Here is an 8,870-nt window from a genome sequence, read left to right as displayed (position 1 = left end):
TATTTTATTAAATTTTGTAGCAACAGAATTATCTAAATATTGCATGAAACATTTCTCAAGTTTTAGGTAACTATCGCAAAAAACGTAGGAAAAGATATATTTTCAGTGAAATAGTCTTTTTTTTTTTGTCTTTTTAGTTTTCTTCTCCCATTAAGTACCTATTGTACACTCACGATTTTAGTTTTTACTAAGCTACAAGATGCTTTTTACAGATATTTTATACTCTAAATCATTTTTGAGATATACCCGGTCAAAGTCGGAGGCAACAATAGGTTCCTTATGGGAGGCGCAAACTGAAACGGCAAATAACTAGAAATCACTAAAAATCTATCTCCTACGTTTGATGAGATAACTACCTCAAACTTTCGGGAAATGTAATATTTAGAAAACTCTGTCGATATTTTAATATTTAAAAAATAAACAAAAAAACTTTTTTTTTTGTTTTTTTTTAATTGTTTTTTTATTTTTTTAATTATAATTCGACAGAATTTTCTAAATATTGCAAGGAACATACCCTGAAAGTTTGAGGTATTTATCTCAAAAAACGTAGAAAATAGATTTTTAATAAAATAGTCTTTTTTTGCTGTTTTAGTTTACGCCTCCCATAAGGAACCTATTGTTGCCTCCAACTTTGACCTTCTCAAAAACTCTTTTGAATTTTTAAAATCAGATGAAAAATATATTGTAGCTTAGTTAAAACTCTATAAAATAAGATCAAGTTGTGAAAAAAGTGATTTACCCCCTATGCACTTAATACGTGTAAACTTATCTGTTTAATATAAAAGGCGATAACTTATTACATACAAAAAGAAATAGTAAATGCACATCCATAAGAAAGTACAACCAAATAGATAATTTTCTAGAAGCATTGTTTATAAGACTAACACATTTGTACAATACTAATAAAAGTTAATTGATAGTCTGTTAGGGGGAGGTGTAGGGAAATAAAACAATTAATATTATAAATAGAAAAATGAAACAATCAGTAGTTAAGGCCATAGTGGGGTTAGTCATGTTTTTTACAAGTTGATCTTATTTTATAGAGTTTTTACTGAGGTTCAAGTTGCTTTTTACCGTTTAAAATAAAGACTATTTTATTTAAAATCTATCTCCTCCTACATTTTTCAAGCAATCCTCTTCAAACTTTCAGTCTAATTTTTATACAATAACAAAAAAACGCTACTTTGGAATTTAAAAAAAAAATTGTAAAAATTTTTTTTTGAAAAATACAATATTTTTTTTTGTGATCAATTTTTTACTTTTCTTCATTATTAAAATTCTAAAGTAACGTTTTTTCCTTTTAATATAAGGAACATTTCCTGAAAATTTAAAAAAGATTGCTTAAAAAATAAAGGAGGAAATAGATTTTTTGTGATTTTTTTAACTTCCAAGAAAATTGACCTCGAAAAATTTGCGGTCCATATGTTTGTACCGGAAACTTTTTACAATAAATAAAATATCTCAAAAGTTAAATGATATTTTGAATTCTATAAAAACAGGTTTGTAGTTTGTATTTAAAGCTTTCATATAAAAGCCATAGTTAATTTTTGTAAAAAAATGTCGGACCCCCCCTATGGCCTTAATTTAGATTAAAAAAATATTATCAAAAAAAATCCTTTGTTTTTACTGGAAAGTTTAATTTATTGAATTTTACTGATATTTATAGCACTTATGTTCAAAGTCTTTTTAACTAACAGTACCAAAACATTTAACGGAACATTAAAAAATTCTGTTACCAAAATATTTTATTCAAAGAGTATTTCATTTTTTTAAATATGCTAATTAAAACAAAATTATTAAAAAAATTGAAAACTAACTTCAACGTATCTTGTTGATTTCTTTCAACATTTAAGCTAGCTTTATTGTTATTGGTGAAAAAGTCTCCACATCCTGATAATGTAGAGTCTAAGAAAAAGATTTAAGTAAGTATAATTTGAACTATATAATAACTAGTGATGTACCGGACTCACTATCCGGGTCCGGCCGGATATTGCCATTTTTGTCTGATATCCGGATCCGGCCGGACTCTAATTTGAAAAAAAAAGTCCGGATCCGGTTCCGGCCGGATTCTAATTTAAAAAAAAAGTCCGGATCCGGTTCCGGCCGGATCCTAATTTGAAAAAAAAGTCCGGGTCCGGCCGGATCCTAACAGAGATCCGGCCGGACCCGGATCTAGTTAGTAAAAAAGAGCATACTGAAAAGTGATTTTCAAAAACCAACCCTGTGTAAATTAATAAGAGTCATTTTCGTCAGTTAAAATTAAACACCTACCGTGATTGGCTCATTTTGTACACGTGACTAGTTTACATTTGTTTACATTTAAAGTATGAGATAAATAATTCAGAAATGCAACTCTTTACATATGTTGTAAAATTGAAAACTTTTGAATGAATACTCGCATTATTTATTGTTTAAAGTTGAGCTCAGAGAATATTTAGAGTTAATACGGTTGAATGTACGAGCCAATGAGAATCATATGACGAAATGTTTCAAACTAAAAACTAATGCAACAGAACATCAGAACATGACAGGCAGTTTATATGTAAGCAGTTAGTTAGTTTGGTGTGCAGCTTGAAGCAACAAATCTTGAACTTTTTTGTGAATGCTTATTGTAAGTAGTGTTTTGTTTTAAAAGTGAATATTTCAACTGGTGTTTAATTGTTTAAATATTTAAGCCAGGTTTATAGTTTAATAGTTTATTGAAAATTTTACAGTTTCTTCTTTACTAAAAGTTTTATTAAATTTTTAGTTTATTGTTTTAAGTCTTTTGATATAGATTTAAATAGCTTCCAGTTTTTAAAGTGTTACCAAAGTAATTAATAGTTTCGTATATGCTAGTATTTCTTGTTGTGTTTTATATAAAAGATTCATCACTCATAACTGTCATGTCTGATTTTAGAAAATAGTCTGAGTTAGAATTTAGTATTTGTTAGATATTGATTAAACGAGGTAAGATTTAATTATGATGGGTAGTACTAATAAGTTAAGTGTATTACAATCAGTCCACACTTTTACTACCAAATTGCCAACCTTTGCTAGCTGTTCTACTGATTATTAGATTAAATTAATTTTTTCAGTTTTTAAAAACCTCATTCTGACTCAGGCTTGTTTATACTCACTTTAGCTAGTTTTATTGACTTAAACGGTGGCAACCCTGCTAGTTTGAAAATTTTTGGGAGTTTCAGAAAATCTTGGACTGCCTCAGGCTAGTTTAGTTTTTTACAAAAACTCAGGCTAATTTTCTTTTAAATTTTGAATGAGTTTGAGCTGATCAAGTTTTCAACATTTGGTAATTTTTTTAGTGTATTTTGTTCAAAAACTTAATTTTAGATTTTTAATTGTAAATAACACCTAAATTTGTAAACCTTGTGGCTAGCTGTTCTACTTATTATTAGATTAAAGTTCTTTTTTTCAGTTTTTAAAAACCTCATTCTGACTCAGGCTAGTTTATACTAGTGATGTAGCGGACTCACTATCCGGGTCCGGCCGGATATTGTGATTTTTGTTTGATATCCGGATCCGGCCGGATTCTAATTTGAAAAATAAGTCCGGATCCGGGTCCGGCCGGATTCTATTTTGAAAAAAAAGTCCGGGTCCGGTTCCGGCCGGATTCTAATTTAAAAAAAAATTCCGGGTCCGGTTCCGGCCGGATTCTAACTTGAAAAAAAAGTCCGGATCCGGGTCCGGCCGGACCCGAAATTGTGGGTCCGGTACATCACTAATAATAACATGTTTACAAAATCATTAATAAATTAATTTATAAATTTACTTTTTAATGAAAATACTTTACAGAAACAAAATGTAAAAATAAACATGCTTGAATTTCACAACTATTAAATTGTGAAAAACTATAAGTATTCTATTTGTTAAAATTTCAAGTTATTTTCTAACATAAAAAATTGTATATATCAGCATATTTACCTGGAATATTAAATCTGGAAATATTCCTTTCAGATTTTAAGTTGTTACCTGGACGATAATCGTTTAAACTATTTATATGACTGTTAGTAGAAAGACTACCACTACCCACAGCTCTCCATGTCTCTTGATTCTCACTTTGCTTTTTTCTATAGAAATAATAAAAAAAATTAATAATTTTATACATTTAGTTATTTTTTGAAAAACATTACACAGTGTCCCTGACTATTTTAAGTTTGTTAAGGATTTTTAAGCAGTTCAAAACTTGTAAAAACAATGAGTTTGCTTTTTTAAACTGTAATTTCGAAATTAAGGTTAGAAAATGGAAGTATAAAGATATTCTTTTTTAAAGTTAAATAAAATGGTCAATTAATTTAAAAATTATTGTAAAGTATGGTGATTTAATGCCTAGAAAAGTTTAACTTAATGTTTACTTCTATTTATACACTTGAAAATTTGAAAGTGCTAAAATGTTACACAAAATTCATAATATTAGTTAGCATAACTTTGTTTGACCATTTTCATACTATATATTTAAACATTTACTTACTAAAATTAGAGTTTATATTTTAAATATATTATGTATATATATATATATATATATATATATATAGTAAATATATAGTAAATGTTTAAATATATAGTATGAAAATGGTATATTTATATATAATATATATATAAAATAAGGTTAATGTTTAAACTTAAACACTTTCAACTGAGCCCACTTGAAGGGCTTTTAAATAATTTATTCAAATGGCGATTTTAAAAATTCTGGAACATATGTTTCACAAAGCTTTAATTTTTCATAAAGCTTTGATCATCAGCCAGTTAAATTCAAAATACAAAGCACTGTACTAAACAAAGATACAAAAGTTATGCAAAAAAACAAAAAACGGTATGACGTAATATTGTACATTACAAATATTCAGTACAAAAATCGATCTACCTTCTAACTAATTAAACAACTAAAATTAACGAAAACAACAGTTAATTGACTATAAAATGCTTCAAAATTTGTTGTGTTTTAAAAGAAGCTTTTTTATATGTCGACAAGACGATATAAATTCGCTTCTCTTATTTAAACAACCTTCCTTTTTTAACGCATACATAACGGCTGTTGATTCTTTTAAGCACAGCCTACAAACAGGGTTGTTACCATCTGCTATTGGCTGTGCTCTATATATATCTCATCTATATATATATATATATAATTTATTGAAATGGCGATTTTAAAAATTCTGGAACATATGTTTCACAAAGCTTTAATTTTTCATAAAGCTTTGATCATCAGCCAGTTAAATTCAAGTTGAAAGTGTTTAAGTTTAAACATTAACCTTATTTTATATATAAATTAAGGGCATAGGGGGGTAAACACCCTTTTTTGGTTTTTTATCTTATTTTATATAGTTTTTGCTAAGCTAGAAAATGCTTTTTACATATTTTAAATTCAAAATAATTTTTGAGATATAGCCGGTCAAAGTCAGAGGCAACAATAGGTTCTTTATGGGAGGCGCAAACTAAAACGGCAAAAATAGACTATTTCACTAAAAATCTATCTTTTCCTACGTTTTTTGAGATAACTACCTAAAACTTTCAGGAAATGTTTCTTGATATATTTAGAAAATTCTGTCGGAAGGAATTTTTAAAAAAATAAAAAATAAAAATTTTATACAAAAAATAAACAAAAAAACTGTTTTTTTTTTTGTTTTTTTTGTTATAAAATTTTTATTTTTTAATTTTTTTAAATTCTGTTCCGACAAAATTTTCTAAATATTGCAAGGAACATTTCCTAAAAATTTGAGGTAGTTATCTCAAAAAACGTAGGAGATAGATTTTTAGTGATTTCTAGTTATTTGCGGTTTTAGTTTGTGCCTCCCATAAGGTTACTATTATTTCCTCCAACTTTGACCGGCTATATCTCAAAAATTAATTTGAATTTTTTAAATCTGTAAAAAGCATCTTGTAGCTTAGTAAAAACTATATAAAATAAGATAAAAAACCAAAAAAGGTTGTTTACCCCCCTATGCCCTTAAAACCTATTTTGTTAGTAGTAACAAAATGAACAAAAAGTGGTACCAACTTTATAACAGGGCTGCCAATCATTTAAAAAAAAAATTCCAGATTTTCCAAATTTCTTCCAGGTTTTTAAAAGTACACATTTTGGGTCTATTTTTAGTTAAAAGTTAAGTTTTAGGTAAGAAACTGTGTTAAATAGTAAAAAACATTGAAAAGATACTGTGAAGCAATTTTTAATATCTTTTTTCATAAAAAAACTTTTGATAATGATAACTTTTTTTTTATTTATATGATAGATTTTTCGAGTCAAATCAAAATTTTACTACTGAACATTTGAAAATTGTTAAAACTCCAGGTTTTTCCAGTTTTTTTTTTCAAAATTTCCCAAATTCCAAGTTCTTCCAGGTTTTTTTAGCTTAAGTTGTCAAATTCCAGGTTTTTCCAGGATTCCAGGTAAAATGGCAACCCTGTGATAAACAAAACACAAAATTTAAATTTCACAATACAAGTAATTCAAAATTATCAAAAAATAAGAAAAACTATGCCTAGATTAATCAAATAACTAATTCAGCCTAATTCTTTTTTTTTCAAATTCAAACTTTCATAATTAGTCTGAGTTAGTACAATCAATGGAATGCATAGAAAGGAAAGCTACTAAAAATTTTGTTTTGTATTTTAGGGTAAATAGTTAAGGAGTATGGTATTTCAAAAAGAACCAATATTGTTAAAAAGTAATAAAAAATATGCTGAAAATCCTGATTCTCAACATTGGAAAATTTGGAATTTTAACAAAGTCGTATTTTTTACCTTTATTAAAAACGTTATAAGAATAAGAACATTGAATTATTTTTTAAAGCTATAAGTTGAGTAATGTAAGTTAGAAAATGTTATTAATTTAAAATCGAACCTTTGAGCAAATGCATTCTTTGTTTTCTCAGATAAAATGCTAGTTACAATCTGATTCAAACCTTCATCTTGTCTGCTGTTGTAATGATGTTGTATTAAAAATTTTGCATGACTAACATTTAAATACTTTTTTATTATCACAATAAAACTTTAACCTTGTCTGACACACCTAGAAATTAAATTAAACCATAAAATTAAATATATATTTATATATCTAAGCGTTTTAAATAGAAGTAAATGTAACTTCAATTTTATATGAAACATTAGCTTTGAATTTTATCTAGTAAAACTATTTTTAAAAACTTTATGCATTTTAAGGCTGAAAATAAAAATTTTTATATTAAAATTTTAAGAATTAAATCAACCTAAATCTCGTTTTTCATGACTAAAGTTCTAAGTCAATTAGAAATTTTGTTCTAAAATAAAGAATAGTTTAAAAAGAAACATTGACTGGCTTTTACTTTTATAATAACCATAAAACTTTGTTTTAAATTCTATAACAAAAAACTTTACTTCTTTTAAATATGAATAGATTTTATACTACCACTAAAAAAACTAACTAATTCTTAACTTTTGCAAAGTTTTATGTAACTATTACAGTTTCACTCTGGCAGTATCACTAACAAGGATCGTGAGAATTCACAAATTTATAAAAGATGCATATTCAATAGAACAAATTTTTAATTTTCAAATATAAATATAAATCAAACATCTAGAGCAAATGCAATGTATAACCTTATAAACATATTATTCTTAAAACTATTTCGTATCAAAAGTTTTATTGTGTTCCATTCATCTTTTTACAAACTAAACGTCAAAATTTTTACTTCCAATTCCAAATATTTATGTCCAAATCTTGACAATTTAAATTTTGTAGAAATTCTTATGCATTAGTACAGAAGAATCGTAACTTTTTGCCGATAATAATAAATTTACTTATTTAGCTTGATTTTAAAGGAGCATTTACAAAATTTACTGAATATACAAAATTGCCTGGGTAAGTGTTCTTATTTAGTAACATAAGTCACTTTTATATGAGTTATATTAATCTCTAACCTTCAAATTTCTAATCTAAAATGCCTTTTTGTTTAAACAACTGTTATAAATATTTTTGATATAATAAAATCAAATTTGACTATTAGTAAACTAATTTTTAAAAAGCACTATATCATTTAGTTTATAAAATTTTGGGTATAATTTCATTATTAAAATTAACAGTTATGAAAAAATTCAACTACACTAATAGTTATTCTAGTAGTATAAAGATCTAAGTTTGGTTTTTTTAATCGTTGATTATAGTGCATAATAAATGAAACTTAACATACACAAAACCTTTTATTAAATACTTTACGCTACTAAACACTTATATTATTCATTGAGAAAAAATACTAAAACTCTAGTACAAATTAAACTTACTAGTTGCTGGTAAAAATTAGTCTACACTTTTTTTAAGTCAACAGTATATATATACTTGTATTTATTATTTATTTACTGTTAGTTTAGCAGTTGTGTAGGTATGTATAAAAAATAAGTTTTAAATTTCTATAAATAAGACTATGGTTTTTTAATGTAACTATAACTTAAGATTTTTGTTATTTTTTTTTTAATTTATACTTTTCTCAATTATTTCAAAATCAAACACGTCAAAAAACCTGCTGCAGACATCTTCTACGTTTGTACTACTTGACCAACGATAATTGTCTTGATCTCCCATACTGCTCGATAATTAACATTAGTAGAAAAGTGTTGATGTGTATTTAACATTAGATAATGTAAAAAACTTACCAGTTTGTAATTTAAACAAACTAAACTAAATAAAATATATATTCTAAAAAGTCATCAAAAAAATTACTTTAAATATCCTTACAAAAAACAACTTTATAAAGCTAGAGGTTTTTGTTTTATAGCAAAATTTTTACAACTGACCAAATAAATGATTTCACTAATTTATTACTTATTAACCTTAAAAGATTTTTTTTAAATTTATAGATTAAAACTAAATTTTCAGACAGGAAAAGAATATTGTCAAT

The sequence above is a fragment of the Thalia democratica genome, chromosome 4 (genome assembly GCF_965202585.1).
Source record: "Thalia democratica chromosome 4, ktThaDemo2.hap1.1, whole genome shotgun sequence".
Taxonomy (NCBI): domain Eukaryota; kingdom Metazoa; phylum Chordata; class Thaliacea; order Salpida; family Salpidae; genus Thalia; species Thalia democratica.
The sequence above is the reverse complement of the archived record's forward strand: the minus strand, read 5'-3'. Positions refer to the sequence as shown.